Raw genomic sequence first — 19,350 nt, forward strand, 5'->3', positions numbered from 1 at the left:
AGTTAAATTTCAGGAAAATGCTTGGTTAAGGTATAGCTAAGCAGAACTCAAGTTTTACTATATATTCTGCAGTCAATCAGGAAGTGGGTGGGTGTGGGGGGGGCGGGAACAGGGAATGGGGGTGGGGAAATTGGAATCATGTTTGGCTAAGGGCAGGAATGGGAACAGGGACACAGGTGGTGTCAGGTGTCAGGGAGCTGGGAAGGGGGACACTAAGGAAGGAAACTAGAATCATGCTTGCTGGAAGTTCACCCCAATAAACATCAAATTGTTTGCACCTTTGGACTTGAAGTTGCTCTCTGTTCATGCGAGAAGGACCAGGGAAGTAAGTGGGTGAAGGAATAAGCCCCCTAACACACCACATCACCTGTGGGTGAACACTTTTCACGAAGTGATCATCACTCTGTCTGACCTACCAGTTCTCATCCTCAAAAGGAAACCTGCACAACACTTTCAAAAGACTAGTCTGGGAGCTTAAATTCATTACTCTGCTAGACACCAAAAATCGTGAACTGAACAGACACTGGATTTATGGCTTATTACAACAATTGGTTACCCACTAACCAAAGGTGAAAGTAAGCCAGAATGGGCTGGTACGGCATACCGGTAAGAAAGTAGCCACCGGTAAGGGCCGGTACACAGCCGATGTTAAAGCGCTGCCGTGGCGGGGGGGGGGGGGGGGGGGGGCGGGGCGGCGCTGATGGGGGGGCAAAAGGGGCAGCTGCCCCAGGACCCAGCGATTTAAAAGGGCCCAGGACTCCCACCAGCGGCCAGAGCCCCAGGCCCTTTAAATCACTGCCAGAGCTCCGGGGTAGCAGTGACGGTGGCCAATAGCCCAACGCTACGGCAGCGGTTTAAAGGGCCTGGGGCTCTTGGCTGCCGCCAGCGCCCTGAGCCCTTTAAATCACCGCTGGAGCCCCAGGTGGCACAGGCCAGGCAGTGCTGAAGGGCTGGCTGGGGGAGTCTGGCCCCAGCCCTGCCCCTTCCATTCGAGGATCCATCCCTTCCAGGAGCCCAGAGCCACCCCCACCCCCAAGTTGCCTAGGACCCTGGCTGCCCTGTGTACCGGTAAGTACTGATGAAGTGAGCTGTAGCTCACGAAAGCTTATGCTCAAATAAATTTGTTAGTCTCTAAGGTGCCACAAGTACTCCTTTTCTTTTTACTTACACTAAATAATCTGTTCCAATTTGCATTTTCCTGTGAAGCTGGGAGTTCCTTTCTCAGACTTGAAGAAGAGCTCTGTGCGACTCAAAAGTTTGTCTCTCTCACCAACAGAAGTTGGTCCAATAAAAGATATTACCTGACTCACCTTGTCTCTAATATCCTGGGACCGACATAACTACCTCTTTCATTGTATGCAATGTAGTTGTAGCTAACTATATGCATTTGTTTGACTATTATGTAACAAATTAATTAAAACAATATATAAGTTTCCTAAGTAATATTGTGTTACATTTGTATTGCACCTTCCATCTCACCATCCCAAAGCAGGTCCTGGAATTATTTTACCCACTCCTGAAATGCAGCCATCTCTGGAGTTGAACACATCAACAGTACCATGGCACAGCAACAGAACCCTACAGTTTAGATCAAGAAGTGAACAAGAAAGTTAATTAATTGAAAGTGCAGGGAGGATTTAGGTAGGTAGAATGTAATTAGCCAAACTATAATTTGGCTAGGACACTGGGGATAATACTCTAATCTTGCAAATAATGCCAAGGGATCTTTAATGACCACAAGTTCTCAGGGCTTCAGTTTCAACTCACACCTGAATGACTGCATTCCACACCAGGACACTGATCTCAAAACATCTACAGTCTAAGTTTTACACTATGCATGAGGGTGATGAAATCTTAGAGAGGGGACAGGATGAGGAAGAACAAAAGATGCAGCAACATGATTACTCAGTTTAGACACATCTTCATTTTTTTTAAAAAATACTGCTTGCATTACTGTTATGCACAGCTCAAAAAGACACTGTTTGTAATGGCTACTGATCTCTCCAATCACAGGGTTAGCATATAGCTGCTGTGTTACCAAAGGAGGAGTAATGCTGGTCCATAAGGTATGACAGGATAGAAAGGCTGTACTCCAGTCCGACTGTACTAGCATTTTCTAAGTCACTGTCTTGAAGTGTGGAGGGCCTTGTCAGCATAGAAGTTGTCAGGGTAGCAGGTGAAGAAAATCCATATTTGGATGCCTGGAAATTCCTATTCCAAACCAGAAAAAAACAACCCATGTCTTCAATACCACATTTAAAAATACTTCCTGAATGTATTCAGGTTTTTTGTTTTTGCTTTACATGGAAGTTCAAAACAGTTTAAGGTAAGATGTGCTTATAGAATGGATTAAGTATTCTAAACCACCACAATCTTACCACAGAAAATTATTGTGACTGAATACATTTTGATAATTTCTGAGATAATCTGAATGGTTCACAGTCCTAATTAAAAGCAGCATACAGTAATTAATGCACTTAAAGTATATTTTAATTAAGTGGCTTGTACTGGAGTGTGACAGAGCTCATTCCAAATGAAAAGCTAGAGCATGCAGGAGACCTGATTTCAGAAGTGATCAAGACTACTTTACCTTTATTGGCAGGAGCTGCAACTGTCACAGAAATGCTCCGTCTTGTATGGGGAAGAAGCAAAAGCAGCACAATTTGCATCATTCTGTCACAACTCTGTGCAGCTGACTCAGATTGATATAATCTTGGATGCGTTGGCTAGCCATACACCATCCATGAGTGATTGCAACTATGACATCAAATGGGGGCTGTTGCTCAGAAGGAAGGATTGGGTTATATAGGAAAAATAAAGGGGATGTAAAAGCCCAATAAACGCTGCCCGGATTGAGGTAGGTTTAAAGTTTCTGCCTCAGGATGGTAAGAGACCCCCTTAACATAGGGGTAGGACAGGGAGAGACTATGCTGGGATCTCAATAAAAGAATTATGGGTGGGATTTTTCAACAGAGTTCAGCGTTGGCTTAACTCCACTCCCTAGTGAAATCTATTATAAAACTCCCACTGATTTCACTGGGAGGCCCAGACCCACAAAGGTACTTAGGCACCTAAACCCCAGACTCAGGTGCCTAAATCTCAGATTTAAATCTCTGAGATTTACACATCTAAGCCCCAGTTTGGGCTCCACTGCAATCCATAAAACTCCTGTTGAACTCTGGAGGTGCCTAAACTCACGCAGTGAGCAAATTTTCCACAGTAAAAGTTCCCTCAGTGCCTATGCTCCTGCCTCTGGGCATGTGCACTGCTGCCTCCCTCTAGGCATCTGCCTGTGCCCCATAGTGAGCCACAAACTGGGAGAAGACAGCTGTTCATCCTCCTAAGTCACACGCAGAGCCCAATCTGGTAGGCCTCCTCAGTGGCAGCCTACCAGATCAGATCTATTCAAAAGCAGGCTGGAAGAGGTGGTGGTGCTGCTGACTTTAGAACTTTATTCCAGGGATTTGAGTACTCGCCAGGAATGTGGAAGACCCAGGTTCAATTTCCCCCTCATTCCCAGAGAGGGAGAAAGTATATGAATATGGGTCTCGCACCTCTCAGGAGGTTGCTCTCACCACCGAAATATTTTGACACGGGATTCCCTCGATCTCTCGTGTTGAAGGTGTTCTTCTGTGGATAAATAATGAAGCGGTAATTGGAGGAGGGGGACTGGCCCCAGGGTCTCCCACCTCCCAGGTGGGTGCTCTAACCACTGGACTACAGAGTCATTTTCTCTGTCTCTCTGGCCCGAAGACTCTAAGGGCCCAGTCCCCCTGCTCCATTCGCTCTTTTATTATTTATCCACAGTGGAATGGGTTCATCGAGAGAGACTGAAAGAGCGCCACATCAGAATTTCCCATGGCTCACTGGTGACAGCACACTCACGAGAAGTGGGAGACCCCTGTTCCAATCTCCCCCCTTGAGGGGTGGAGGAGAGGAACTGAACCTGGATCTCTCACATTCCAGGTGAATACTCTAACCACTGGGCTAAAACTTTTAAGGTGTGCATCACCTCCTCCTCCAGCTGTTTTGTGGTTGCCACTTGTGAATCACTAAGCAGAGAGGGGCAGGGTTTAGCACACACCTCTGACATCAGTATCTCCCATTGGCTAGCTTAGGCAGCTCCCCACCAGAGTGCTGTCTTTTGTGGATTGCATTCTACGGTGCCTATCTCTCCCCATTCATTGTACAGGGAGCCCAGGCTCCCTAACTCAGACTTTGTACGACACAGTGTTGTTCCTGTGATTTTATAGGTGCCTAAAGTTAAGCATTGTAGCACTAAGCATTACAGCATCTAAATCCCTTTGTGAATCTGGGCCAGAGCACATTAGAAAATCCCAGCCTACAGCTCTAACGTAAGGTGATGTCTGTTCCTATTCAACTCTCTGCTGGGACTAATAAGGTGAACAAAGAACAATCACAGCAGCACAACACAAACTAAGCTTTTATAAAGTTAGAGAGTCTTGAAAGAACATTAATTATGTTCCACTGCAGACACCAATCCTTGCATAGAAAAACATGGCGCTATTTAAAAAGAAAGTAAGATAGTGGAAATGAAGATTAGTTAAATGGAGTGTTATTTAGAGAACAGTAGGCTTGGTTCATAATATATTTGATTCTACTATATCTTGTTGAAGGGTTTAAGGGCCAGCTAAAGTTTCTACAACCCTTCTGAAGTTATAAATAATTGATCTGTGCTTAAAATATCCGACACTAAACTTTCCTCTCCACACGTACAAAAGCTATCCAAGAACATCATCTAAATATTTCAGGTAGATCAATTACCAAAGCTGAATGTAATTAGCTTACACCCACTAACAGTTTACAGGGTACGAAGTATAGAGCACAAAAGATATTTTCACTCTTGGCGCATATAATTAGAATCTTCTATCAAAGGCAGAAAAATCACAATAATGATTGTGCTCTCTCTATAGAAAGTGCAAGCACATTCCAGTAGAAAAGAACCTGGGAAGAAATAGTAACCAGGATTGTAAATGCATGCCTTAATTATTACTGACTTGCTGCTACCAATTAGGGGTTCTCAAGCTTCATTGCACCATGACCCCCTTCTGACAACAACAACAATTATTACATGACACCAGGAGGGGGAACTGAAGCCTGAGCCCACCCAAGTCCTGCTGCCCTGAGTGGAGGGGCCAAAGACAAAGCCAAGGGCACCAGCTCCAGGCAGGAGGCATAACTTGAGCCCTGCTGCCCAGGGCTGAAACCTCAGACTTCGGCTTCGGCCCCGGGCACTGAGGCTCAGGCTTTGGCTTCAGACCCGGGCCCTAGCAAGTTTATGCCAGCCCTGGCAACACCTTTAAAACAGGGTCATGACCCACAGTTTTAGATAAATTCTTTAACTACCAATTCACCATCACCAAGATCACTTACATTAAAACTAGCTATCATGAAAAAGCATAAAGAACTTTTTGTTAACAATTCACCAAAACTATTTTTCCATTTGGCCTGTTCATGTATGTTTATGTAAATGTATACCACAAAAGCACCCAGGTCAACCTCTAGGTTCTTTAACCTAAAACACACCATATCCATATAAAATAAAGACAGGAAATGCAGCCTGAAATTACCCCAGCTTTACATGACAAGTCACATTAATCAAGCAGACAAATGAAAAAAATATCCCACTTCTCTGAAGCAAGCAGTCTTTCCATGCCTCTCCTCTCTCCCTAACAGTGCAGGAAAATAGATGTGCCTAGTCATAGATCATGAAGGTGAACAAATATAAGCGGTACGGAGGAGCAAATTCCAAAGTTAAGGACCCTTCATGGATCAGTGTCATGTGAGCCATCCCCTCCCATTTTAAATAGGGATGCTCCAACTCAAGGGCCTCTGCTGCTCACTATGTGACACAAACAGTCACTCTGATTTACGCAGCTCCCAGGATATTAGAGACACAAGGTGGGTGAGGTAATACCTTTTATTGGACCAACTTCTGTTGGTGAGAGAGAGAAGCTTTCAAGCTTACACAAAACTCTTCAGCTTATCCTGCTCACCAACAGAAGTTGGTCCAATAAAAGATATTACCTCACCCACTCTGTCTCTCTAAAATAAGGTTTGGTGATTCTATCCTGGAAGATTTGTTCTCATCATGCAACACAGAATGATTACTTGTTTCAGCTCACGAGAGTCTCCAGGGAATGAAGCAGGGTTAACTTTACTGCAGGTGAGGATCGATCAGCTCATATTCTGCAAGTCTATAAGCAATCCTCTAAATCCATTAATCACATGAAAGTTATCAACATAAAACTAGACATTTTTCCTCATTTGACTGGATCTTATCTTACTCCAATTCATATCTCCCCAACAAGGGGACCTTTGATTTATGCAAAGAACTTTAAAATATAAACACCAGTGCAACATACTGAGTGTGATTTACAATCTGTGATTTCCATAGCTCTTTGCCTATACAAAATAAAGTGCTTGTAAGTCCTACACTAATTAGTAGACTCAGTGTCTGGGTGGTAGTCAAGGCACTTTGGACAGCTTGAGAGGAAATAACAGCTAATCCAGAAAGCCAATTTTCACTTCTGGAAATGAGCCCAGATAAATCTTACTCATTTTGCAAGTTACCTGCTGATCATCCATGTTCAGAAACCATGTTCAAATTAAAATCCTTTGAAGTTCACAGTTCTAAGTGAATCCTTGATAGAACTGGACAGATCTTCCACTGACTCAGACAGGCAAAGCCCTTAACACATACGATAAAGACAAGGTCTCTTCTGATCTAGATAAGATAAGATGGACCTTTCTTTCAGGAGGATGGGGTAGAGCAAAGCATCTCAACTTAGAAGGTGTCCTCTATTAATTCAGATGAAGCATAACCTGGCCTGAACAGTGTCATTTGAGAACTCCTCAGAATCATGTTTCAGATGACATTGTGAAGGCTGTGTCCTAGTCGATGGACATAGCAACAGACCTGATGAACAAAATTTCTCATTTTTTATAGGTCAGCAGAAGCCCTGTCTGACCTTAGAGTATTTGCTTCAGAAACTTTTTTCCCCCAAAGCAACATTCAAATAAACTAATAGCCAATTATCTAAACTAAACCTAGTTTGAAAAGGCATATCTCACTCAAAGGCTATTTCAATAACATTTAACAACAAGGCCACCATTAGTTTCAAATCAGACTACTTCCTCCTTGGCTTTAGAAATTCACCTATTTCTTTTTCAATATACACTAATGATGGCTGCTCAAATAAGGATGCTAGTTTAGATCAGCTGATCAATTACATTCCTTTGGTTTTCACATCTCTATGATGGATGATGGCATTTAAGGACAGATATTCTTATAGAGAGTACTATGAACACAATGAAAATCAGCCTGATAAACAATGTCACTGATGAAAACTATGTTCAAATGACTTAGTTTTGTGTATGAAGTGACCTGAAATAATGGCAAAAAGCTGGGAAAATAAAATAGGTGTGGTGGGACATCACTATTCACAAGCAGATGGGACAATGGATGATGTTAACATGGTGCTGGAATTCAGAAGAGAACGCTACATGGAATAGTCAAAGCCAATGAACCAGTTAACTCTCTCTACCCACAAAATGAGTCACAGATTTAGCAGAAGATGTCAAGATTAGGTGACAGATGCTTTAGAATATTAAACACTAGTGAGTCAGATGCACTTTACAATTGTTTGCAAGAACTACAGTATATAAAATAGTGGACCTGAAACGAGACAGTTTGTGTCAACATGATAATACATGCTATAAAAAAACCTGACATTTTACATGTCCATACGCTAATGAAAGAGCAAAACAAGATTTGACTTATCTAAAATAAAGAGGTAGATAACCCACACAGTTGCCCACTTTACAACTGTCTTCTTAAAGTTAAAAGAAAAGGAGTACTTGTGGCACCTTAGAGACTAACCAATTTATTTGTTAAAGTTGTTAAAGTTGTTACCTCATCATGACATTTTGTAACACTCTGATGCATTGCCACACAAAGAAAAGCAGATAATCCAATATCTGTCAAAATATAGAGAGGATGGACTGAAATGATTGTTTAGATAATTAAGAATTGTCTGTAAAATAGCCATATTTTACACTTATTGACTACCTGTATACGCAAGGTAACACTGGGTCTTGCATTATAATTCCATGCTTTTAACTTTCTGAAAAAGTTATCTTTTAAGTCTGAAATTGTCCTTGCTGAGTCTCATCCAGGAGGTGAAATTTGGAGCTATTTGAGGAAAAATCACTTCAGACATCTGGGTTATTCTTTCTTCTGTCCTAAACCCTTCAGTATCTCGGTAGTTGATGCAATTTTATTTAGTAGCCAAGGAGAATTTTATAACACAAAAGGAGAAACACCAGGGAACAAAGGCTTGTCATGGAAATCAAGATAAATCAGCAGAAACAGAAAAGCAGGAAGAAAGGACATAAAAGTTTCAAGAGGGCTCTGTGGAACAGAATGGACAAAATGTGCTACACTCCTGAGCTATAAGACAACAGCAAAATATAGGTATGTAAATCTGATGAAAGATGAAAGATAAGTAATGTGGACAATACTATCGGTGAATCTTTGGTTGTTTCCATTTTAAAGATTTACAAGCCTGGTGTTGAAGGAAAAGGCTTAACATTAGAACACAGATCAAATTTCTGATTATCACCATCTTGTTAGAGAGGTACTGGAGGAAGGGAGAATTTTGGAAGTGGACTCTGATGCCGATGGATATGAAAGTGGTCATGTAAAGTTTCTATATAATACCAGAAGACTGTGCACAGTGAAAGAGGGGATATATGTAGTAATGAAGAAACACATTTCTCATATAAAAAAGGCCTGATTTACACTGGAAACTACGCTGGATAGGAGACGTAGCACGGGATGTGAAAATCTGAGCCTAACTGATTAAGAGAGGTCACCAAAGGGTAGTCTACGTGCTCCTGGCTGGGTGTGGGGGACAAATGCTTATCTCGCTCTGGTTGGTCATGTGCAGATTGAGTATTGTATCATTCACAATGAACGTCCATTTACAATCTGAGTAAAATGCGCACTCTCTCTCTCTATATGTATATAATTCGTCACATATTTTCTATACAAACATCTCACAATGATTACGCTGATCAGTGTGACATAGGCTTTCATTAGCGACCTTATGTGACATTGTTTTGGTGAACCCAAGGAATCCTTGTATCTCTATATACTCCTTGCCATCTGATGCTTGGCACTGAAGAAGTCCTTGTGTCACAATGTTAAATAATGTATCCATTTTTAAATGATAATACTTATACAAAAAGAAAAGGAGTACTTGTGGCACCTTAGAGACTATCAAATTTATTTGAGCATAAGCTTTCGTGAGCTACAGCTCACTTCATCGGATGCATTCAGTGGACTTATACAGTTTATACTTCCACAGAAAAGGGATTTCTGAGTGCTAAATCTGTAATTTTTGGTCAGTTAACCTCTCTGCCTCAGCTGTTTTAATATTCTGTATTGTGGTAGCACCTAAGGTTAGTGCCACCCACATTAGTGCCACCCTCTAGCATTGCTAACTTTGTTCTTAACATGTCTTCCTCCAACATCCAGGACCTTACCTCTCCTCTTCCCCAAATTCCCCTCCGCTTTGGGATTTTTTCCCCATTGGTGGGGGCAGAAAGGTGTGAGGGGGCGGGGCAGGGAAGAGAAGTCTCCTCTTGTTTCCTCGCGTGTTTTTGGGGCTAGAAGAGAGTTTTTACCGCAGTGGCTCTATTCGACATTGGTGAGGGCCTCATCTGGAGTACTGTGTCCAGTTTTGGACCCCATGCTATAAGAAGGATGTGGAAAAATTGGAAAACGTCCAGCGGAGGGCAACAGAAATCATTAGGGGACTGGAACACATGACTTATGAGGAGAGGCTGAGGGAACGGGGATTGTTTAGTCTGCGGAAGAGAAGAATGAGGGGGGATTTGATAGCTGCTTTCAACTACCTGAAGGGGGGTTCCAAAGATCTACACTGTTCTCAGTGGTAGCAGATGACAGAATGAGATGTAATGGTCTCAAGTTGCAGTGGGGAGGTTTAGGTTGGATATTAGAAAAACTTTTTCACTAGGAGGGTGGTGAAACACTGGAATGCGTTACCTAGGGAGGTGGTGGAATCTCCTTCCTTAGAAGTTTTTAAGGTCAGGCTTGACAAAGCCCTGGCTGGGATGATTTAATTGGGGATCGGTCCTGCTTTGAGCAGGGGGTTGGACTAATTGACCTCCTGAGGTCCCTTCCAACCCTGATATTCTATGATTCTAAGAATGTGGTTCTGAGAGGTGGTTTGTGTAGTGGTCCCTCGCTCTTGAGTGGGGAGGGAGGCCACTCCGTCTCACTACAGGCAGACTGCAAGTCACGCTTTGTAGGGGAAACTCTGGCCCTCTGCACGGGGCTACGGTTGCCAACATTCTAATCATACAAAACTGAACACCCCTGCCTGCCCTTCTCTGAAGCCCCACCCATGCCCTGCCCCTTCTCTGATGCCCCCCAACCTGCTCCATCCCCCCTCCCTCTGTTGCTCACTCTTCTCTACCCTCACTCACTTTCACTGGGCTGGGGCAGGGGACTTGAGTGCGGGAGGGGGTATGGGTTCTGGGCTGGGGGTGCAGGCTCTGGGGCTCAGTATGAGGGTTTTGAGGTGCAGGAGGGGGCTCTGGGCTGGGCCAGGGAGTTGGGGTGAGGAGGGCTGCGGGGTCCCGGCAACGCTTACTGCAGCTCTGGGGAAATGACGGTCAGGTCCCTGTGGCCTCTAGGCAGAGACACGGCCAGGTGGCCCTGCGCGATGCACGGTGCCTTCGCACCCGCAGGTACTGCCCCTGCAACTCCCATTGGTTGCGGTTCCCGGCCAATGGGAATTGCAGAGCCAGTACTCGGGGCAAGGGCAGCACGCAGAGCCTCCCAGTCTCTGGCCGCGCCAGCGCCTAGGGGCCACAGGGACCTGACAGCCGCCTCCAGGAGTGGCGTGGAGCCAGGGCAGGTAGGGAGCCTGCCTTAGTCCCGAGCACCCACTCCACCACCGACCGGATATTTAATGGCCTGGTCGGCGTTGCTGACCGGAGCCACCAGGGTCCCTTTTCAACCGGGCGTTCCAGTTGAAAACCAGACACCTGGCAACCCTAGACGGGGCAGAGCCACAGTGTATAGCCCAGCACCTTCTGGCTGGGGCTGACAGTAATCAACAGTCTACAAGGGAAGCTCTGGCCCTCATGGCAGGGCAGAGCACAAACTGCCTAGGGCTCTGGCCTGCAGTCAGGGCACAGCAGCAAAGGAATCTATAAGTCCAGGCCCTCAGGCAGGACAGGGCACCAAATGTCCTTACTCTAGCAGGCCAACAAACTCAGGCCTCTGGGCCTAAAGGTGAGGAGGCTACCACCCCAGGGGTGGGGAGTAGGGGTAGGGAGGGACCCAGATCCACCCGACTCCACCGGGTCTCAGCCCAGGGCCCTAACAGTGGTGGAGTTTTCCACCACTGGCATCAGCAGGCAGTTCAACTGCAACACACTAACTCACACTCCAGCAGCTGAATTGGACCAGACTCTGGTTCCCCTGGGCTACTTCCTACCGCAGTCTGAGTGTAGGGCTCTGTAGTCCAAAGGTCCTCTGTTTTATCAGGGTACTCTGCCACCTGCAGTTCCCACAGCGCTTCGGGGCATTCGTCTGATGGCAGTCCTGGCAGCTCCTCGGGGTACTCATCTGTCTCCTCAGACTGCAAGGCACAACTCCACTCAGGGCCTAGTCCAGGATCCGGTTGAGATCCCAGCTCCCTGGAAGAGCAGTCTGCTCCCTCTGGTGTTCCAGCCCCAACTGAACTCTAGGGAACTCCTTTTATACTTCCTGTCCCACCCTGGGAGTTCTGGTGAGGGGGTGGGGCAGATTTAGCTCCGCCCACTAGGGGGAGCATAGTGGTCCCTCACTCTAGCTCAGAGGGATGCCACTCTGCCTTGCTACAATCTGTAAGAAAGCTAAAGGAGCTAATGCTGGATGTTTTAGGAATGTGCTAAACTAGGAAGATTGTGAAAAACTGGAATAGAAGGTCTGACTGATCAACATGGACTGAATGATAAATTGCCCAAAAACAATGAGAGCCTGTTACTAGAAGCAGAGTATGGTGAATAAAATGAACATCAGTAACCCTAAGAACATTTATGCTGACATGAAAATTTACAGGCCGGAAATGTTCTAATGAATGACCCTGTGGCATTGTCAAGGTAACCCACTGGGATGTTGGTATGGGTGAGAGAGAAAGAAGTCAGAAACAAGATGGTCTGAAGGAAGCTGTGTTTCTTTACAGCTGAAGAGGTTTGGAAATTGTTTGGAGGTTTTGGATAGAAAGTGAGGAGAAGAAGAGTGAGCACTAGGTTCATCAAAATAGGAATGGAATTCTAGAGTTCATTAGTTCAACAAAGAGCCAGAGCCAGAATATTCTCCCAAGACCAAGAGAGAACTGGGGGAGGGCAGACTGGGCAAGTCAGGTTACCCTGAGGCACAATTGGTATGCTTACACAGCCTGCGCCAGTGAGCCTCCCAGCCTGGGACAACAGCCTCAGGCTCATGGGGCTTGTGCTCCCATACTAAAAGTAGCTGTGTAGATGTTGTGGCTTGGGCTGGAGCTCAGGCTCTGAAGCCTAGGGATGGGGGTGGGCTTCAGAGCCCAATCCCCAGCCTGAGTCGCAACTTCAAAGAGCTGGCTACACAGCTATATTTAAAAAGCTACCACAAGCCCTGCACACCCAAATCTGTCAACCTAGGCTGGGAGGTTTGCTGCCGCATGTTGTATACACACACCCAATGCTGTTTTAGTATGGAAGGAGTGAGATTGTTTCCTTAATTCTTTCAAGTCAAGGACGAGTTCCATTTTCATATATGTAGAGTTAATTCTCATGTTCTGTGCAGCTTTTTTGTTTTTTTAGTTTTTAAAAGTGTTTCTGGATTTTTTTAAACAAGATTTTCCATGTCCCTTAAATGTTAAATGCATTCATCTTTTGCTTCACTACCCTCTTGACCATTTACATTCAATGAAAAGGGAATGTAAAAGGAATAAATAGACTAACTTTGATATACCCTTGAAAACAAGACACAGTTAGTCCTAGAGTGACCCTGGCCTTAGCAGAGGAAAAAGAGGAAGTGAAAGGAGCCTTTCCTTCCCTTCCCTTCCCCACTGAAGCACGAGGACTGTTGCAGACCCTGTGCTTCATGGAGCACTTGAACTGCTCTGTCTATGGGCCCATGCGGGTGAAGACTGTCTGATTAGCATTAGTGAGAATTTTTGCTCGATTAAGGACTAAGCGCTGCAAGATTTAGCACTGTATTTGGAAAAAAAATTAATGGAAATCTCATAGTGATTTGGTAGACAGAGAACTTGGCAAACCAGGGAGTCTCAGGTGATGCACTGTTTTAAAATCTAGAAATCACTAAGTAAAGCTACTGAGAAGTGTTTCCACAGCAGCAGAAACTTGGTAATATAAAAGGAGATAAATTGACCTTTTTATAATGTGTACTTATGTGTTCAGCTCTGAATTCAACCAAGCCAGCTGACTGTCCATGCATTTTTGGGACTGGACATTACATACAAAATCAGTGATGAAACAGGTTTCAGAGTGGTAGCCATGTTAGTCTATCAACAAAAACAACAAGGAGTCCTTGTGGCACCTTAGAGACTAACAAATTTATTTGGGCATAAGCTTTTATGGGCTAGAACCCACTTCATCAGATGCATGCAGTGGAAAATACAGTGGCAGGTATAAATTTGTTAGTCTCTAAGGTGCCACAAGGACTCCTTGTTGTTTTAGCGATGAAATAGTAATCATTCCATTCAGCCCCTCTTTACTTTGGTGTTTTTGTGGTGGTTCATCTTTTGCCTGCCTACTATCAGCAGAGATTCTTTTTTTATTTCTTACTCAACAGTCTGATGCACAGCTGATGGTGTCACCTGTGAGAGCACTGACTATATTGGTCTGTGCCCCCCCCCCCCCAAAAAAAAAAAAAAAGCTGACAGAGAACCACATTCAGCCCTAAGCAAGCAAGTGTGGCTCCCATTGGTTTCAACAGGAATTGTGCCCATTTATTGAGGGCTCAATAGGACCCTGTGATGGGATATGCAAACCCTACTTCGGGCTGGAAGGTGTTCAAGGATCGTACTGGGCCCAGGTAGCCCCCAACCCTCCAGCCCTCAGAGCCTGTTCCAACTAGAAAAGGGGTTGAAAAGGGACCAACCCAGCCCAGAAGTAGGAGGTTGGGGAGGGGAGAGACCTGCCCTGAAGGCTCCTGACAAAGGTGTCAGAGAAGCGTCCCTGAGGGACTATATGTTGAGCCTGGTTGGGGCTGATGGTTTGGTGGCTTCTACTTTTTCTGTTCACCTTATATTGGACTGGAAGCTGGGGGAGAACAGCAGATGGTAGGAAGTAACCCAGGGAGGGTAAGTTGGAGAGCACTTTTGGGGACCAGACACTGTTGATCCTCCTAGGGCCCTGGGTCAGAATCTGGTGGAATGAACGGACCAAGGCTCCCCTACCACTGCCCAACTCACTGCATCCCTGGTTAAAATAGGACTGGGACTGCAAGACCTGCCCACTGAGAGGATTATTACAAGCCCATATTGAAATGGAGATATAAAAGAGATTCCAAGTATACTCTTGCGCTTCTTTAACATATTGTAATTTATGGGAGAGCTGTAATCTGATAAGCCACCCCATGTTTCATCCGCCAAACTCACTGCACCACCAGCATACAGCTGCTTGAGGGCATTCTGCTATGCAATGCATTTTTCTTATGTGAGCAAATGAAAATGGTGATCTAAATAAGCGAGCCATAGTCATGCAGACCCTCTTTAGTGGCCTACAGCCTCCTTAAATCATCTAAGATTGATACATAGTCATGTGTCTGACTCAAAGGAGTTTTATGGAAAACCTGACATCCCCTCTCCAACAGATCCTCTTCAGGAAATCAGGCAGGTGGACAGTGTGTTATCAAGTCTGCAATTTTTGAATTATTTAAACAAACAAATAAAAAGGTCACTCTGACCATGCAGCAAATTGTAACAGGCTAATAAGTAAACTGGTTCCCTCAGGCTAGATTTCCCAAGACAAGTAGTGATTTGCTTCAATTGCACAGTTCTAGCACAATTTAGAATCTGCCAGGGTTATTCTCTGCCTCTTATAGTCAGGAACAAGCTAAATATTTAAAACACAATATACAATTCATGTAGGAATACAAATACACACTACAAAAAAGGAAGGTTCAACAGCCTTCAACCCCAGCAAAGACTATTAAATTATTCCACCCTTAGCTATAGTCAGAGTCCCCTGAATACTTGCCTAGCATCCCACCTAGGAAGTAACACCATTCTACTGGCCATGTTCATTCCAGGGCTCTCAGAAGAGTAAAGTATATCCTGTCAGGTTCATATGGACGCTGCTCTGAGATCTTGAAAAGATTTGACAATAAATGTGGTAAAATAACTTGATGGAGAGGAGAGGGGGAATTTTTACCCACCAACCTTCAAAAGTTTTAATCCCACAGTCCTTTTTACAAATACAAGCTACTTGTTGGCTGAGGGCCAAAGCTTCTCAGTTTTAAGGAATTAATATCCCAGAGAGCTGGACTTTCCCTTTCCTCAAAAAGGGGACTTTAAATCCTTCAACCAATAAAACAGAGAAGCTTTCTATTCAGACTTTAGAAGGGTCCTAAACTCCATCTCTCACTTTCATCCCATTCTGAAGTAGAAGACCTTAATGGGGCCACCTGAACTAAGATGGAACTTCATCAACTGAGAGCTCTGAAATGGACCTGGTAGCCAGGAAAGACAATAGTCTCATTGATGTGAAAATTCCCTCCTTCTGGGGCAAGAGACACCCCAGCACACTCCCATAACGATACTAAGGGCAGCCTTAATTGGGCATATCCTAAATTTTGAATGCTTAACCTTATTATTATATATAGACTATCATTTGAGCTACTTGTGTGTTAAGCTTGAGAATCTATTTTGTAGTGTGTATGCAAGGAGTAGTCTATTTTTCATAAGCAACATACTACAGTCAACCTGGTCCTGGCTCTCATGATTTTTGAAGATGGGAGAATAGGCAACAGTGCCCAAAGGCCCCCTGTCACGGTGCGAGACTCACCCCTGCGGTGCCTCCTGCTGGTCTCACAAGGAATTAGCTCTTCCAGCCTCCGGAGCACCCTCTGCAGGCCGGTGTCCTGCTTGTTGCTGGCCCCTGTGTCCCTCCCGGACCCCGGTGCCCTTTTTACCCAGCATGCTGCCCCCTGGCAGTACCTCCCCAGTCTCTGGGTCTCCCCTCCCTGGGAAACCCCCACCCACTATCCCCACCTCACCTCAGTCTTTGGCTACTGCCAGTTACCATTGAGTCCCCACACACTGGGGTGGACTGCAGTGTATAAGCCTATCATCACAGGCAAGGGGGAGCTTGGACCTGCTGCCTCTGCCTACCTTTGGGCTTCCCCCTGCAGCCCCAGTACCTATCCGGCCTTACCCTAGGCCTGTAGCCTGGGGGGTTTCCAGGCTGGAGCTCCCCAGTTCCCTTGGCCTTCCCCCAGCCCTGCTCCACCTCAGCTACTCTGGTACGCTCCCCAGCAGCCAGGCCCATCTCCCTCCACAGCTAGAGGAGACTCTGTGTGCTCCTGGCCCACTGCCCTCTTATAAGGGCGAGCTGAGCCCTGATTGGGGCATGGGACTGCTTGCTCCCAGCCACAGCCCTCTCCCAGGGCTGATTTCAAGCCCTTTAAGACCAGAGCAGGTGACCACCCCGCTACACCCCCATTTGTCCTACAACTACTCGTACGCTGAAGGAACAGTCTTATTTTGCAACAGTCATGGACTCTGTTGCCCTTGTTTTTACTGAACTCAGTTTGTTATAGAGTTTTGTTATGTTTTGTGACCAGGCTCTTCCATCAGTTCATTTATTTGTAACTATATAGAAAAAGATAATTATAGAGTAGCCAGCACGTTAAAACACCATGCTTTATGCCTTAATGCCAGCATGCCTTGTGAAGTACATTAGACTATGCAGTATCTTTCTATATTACATTACATTTCTTGCTTAGACTTAACCATCATAAAATATTTATGCAAGCATATCTCAAAAGCAGAGATTTTTGATATGCTGCTTGGAGATTATAAATGAGAAAGGGAGAGAAGGGCTAGTAGTAAGATGATGATGAGACATATAAGCCCCTTTCTAGCACCTATCATATTCTAATTCTAGCAAAAGCTTGTTTATATGGTAGAGTTCAAAAAGCTCCTAGCAAAGAAATCTTTTACTTTGCAAGTAGTGAGAGATGTTGTGAACAGTGCAGGGGCAAAGGCATTAACGCTAAAAAAAAAGAGACCTCTTTAAAAGCAAGGAACATACAAATGTTCACCTTTCACCTCTGTGTCACAGTTACAATCAAGTGCTATGCAAGTAGTGACTGAAAGTGATAGTATCTGATGGCTACTTAGTGGCCTATCTGAAATGAACTGATGGCTTCAACTTACTTCCAAGAGGACATCTATGCACATCACAAAACCATAACCACAACTGGTACCTCTGTTTGCTATCTCAGCAAGGAGGGCAAGAATTCAGTGGCTAAGGAGCGTGAATTACTCTCTCCCCTTTAGAGGTGATCCCGTCAGGTCACAGCTAAGGATCACTTGCAGAGCAGTTTGTGGGAAGCCTTCTCCAAAGACAGAAAAAGAGACATTGAACACAGAAGTGGCTCCTCCAAGCGGACTTTCAGCCTCACTAGTGCCTAAATCTCTAGCACAGTCAGAGGGAAGTTTAAGATGTAACCCTTCCGGACCCTTCTAAATGTTTCAGGTGGAGCCAGGAAGGAAATGGGGAGCGTGGCTTTTTCTTTAAAATTTGTTTTCCCCTTGCCTAAAAAAGTCCCCTACAGTTCCAAGTGCCATTTCCGTCATTGCTTCAGATCTCTGGTTCAAGGGGAGCTGGAGAATTGTGATCACAGGACCTTTGTTACCAAGCAGGAAGACTACTAGCAGCTTTGGACAATGGGTGCTTCTTTTCCAAAATGGCCTATTTTCTTATTGCAGCTCTGCCTGGCTCCTGACAGAACTGTATTCACACTGGAGGATAATTATCCTTTGCTATTTCTGTTAAATAAGCTGATTCTTGAGTTGGCTTTTAAAATCTTAAATAGAACATTAGACTTGCCATGCTTATTCAGAGTAATGGCTTATCTAGTCTAATACTGTGTTTCCCATAGTGGCAAGAACCAGATGCACTGGGTAAAGGTGCAAGAAACCCCTGAAGCGAGCAATTATAAAATAAACTCCCCATAAGAAAAGTTCTTCCTAGCCACATCTGTAACAGATTGAGTAACATGCCCTGAAGCATGACAGTTTATATCCCTTCCAAACGTCTTTTATTTTTTTGCTTTTTTTTAATCCTTACTATTGTAATGGTGGGTGCTCATTATCCATTTTTTTTAATCCTGCTAAACTCTTGGTCTTTAATAATATCATGTGGCAGGGAGTCCCACAGGTTAATACTGTCATGTAAAAAGTAGCCTATTATCATTTTTAAATTTGCTGCCTTTCAGTTTCACTGAACGTCTTCTGTTACCCTTTCTCATAACAACAAGAACCAGAAGTGCCTGGTTTACATTCTTTATACTGCTCATCATTTAAACCTTTCTTTCCAGGTGAGAGTGTACCATTGATTTCTATAGTGATGTAACCGTTCCCCAGAAGTTCTGAGAAGTTCCTCTTGGTATTGTTCAACTCCTCACTGCCTTCTACTCAGTACTGAGCTTTAATGACACTATCTAGTTACAAAATACTCCTTTGTGTTATTTGCACGCATGCTTTTTATGTTGTTTTGAAGGCTCTGTTTAGCTGCAGAGAAAAATCTATCCGTCACTTAACAGCTTCCACCCTGCTTTATCACTGGTATTTTTTAAGCAGAAACACACTGTGAACATTTACTTTTACCCAATTATAGAGGGTGAACTACAAAAGGCAAGCAAAGATTTTCAGTGCTTGATTTAGCTTTTGCAAAAACATCCAAGTTAGAACTCCACAGAGAAATATTGAAATGTACTGGATTGTATTGTGGGAGTATTGTATTGTTTTGTATTGTATTCTGGGAGGCCTGTAGATTACAAAGGAAACATTCAAAACATCATACTTTCCTTGGCAAAATGAACACAGATTTAAAAGCGATAATGTAAAAGTAATGCTGGATTTGGTTTTGGTTTAGTATTGAAAAATTTAGGTTTTTTAAATTGTAATTCAAATTTGGGGAAAAATAATGTTCCCCACATGTGATACTTTATTTCAAATGTATTTTAAAAACAAGCTCTATTTGGCCTATTTCAAGTTTTGCTTGACAGAAAAGGAA

At 44.3% G+C, this 19,350-nt stretch overlaps 1 protein-coding gene across 2 annotated transcripts in view; it reads right to left on the reverse strand.

Moving 5' to 3' along the window:
• ABCD2 (ATP binding cassette subfamily D member 2) overlaps positions 1 to 19,350 on the reverse strand; it is a 66,691-nt gene that overhangs the window by 23,055 nt on the left and 24,286 nt on the right. The window contains exon 7 of one of the 2 annotated variants that reach the window (XR_007354653.2): positions 2,039 to 2,211. The exons of the other annotated variant lie outside the window; for it this stretch is intronic. The gene's annotated coding sequence lies outside the window, so the exon portion shown is untranslated. The remainder of the gene's footprint in view (positions 1 to 2,038; positions 2,212 to 19,350) is intronic. 2 annotated transcript variants of the gene reach the window in all.

Source organism: Caretta caretta, chromosome 1, assembly GCF_965140235.1.
Source record: "Caretta caretta isolate rCarCar2 chromosome 1, rCarCar1.hap1, whole genome shotgun sequence".
Taxonomy (NCBI): Eukaryota; Metazoa; Chordata; order Testudines; family Cheloniidae; genus Caretta; species Caretta caretta.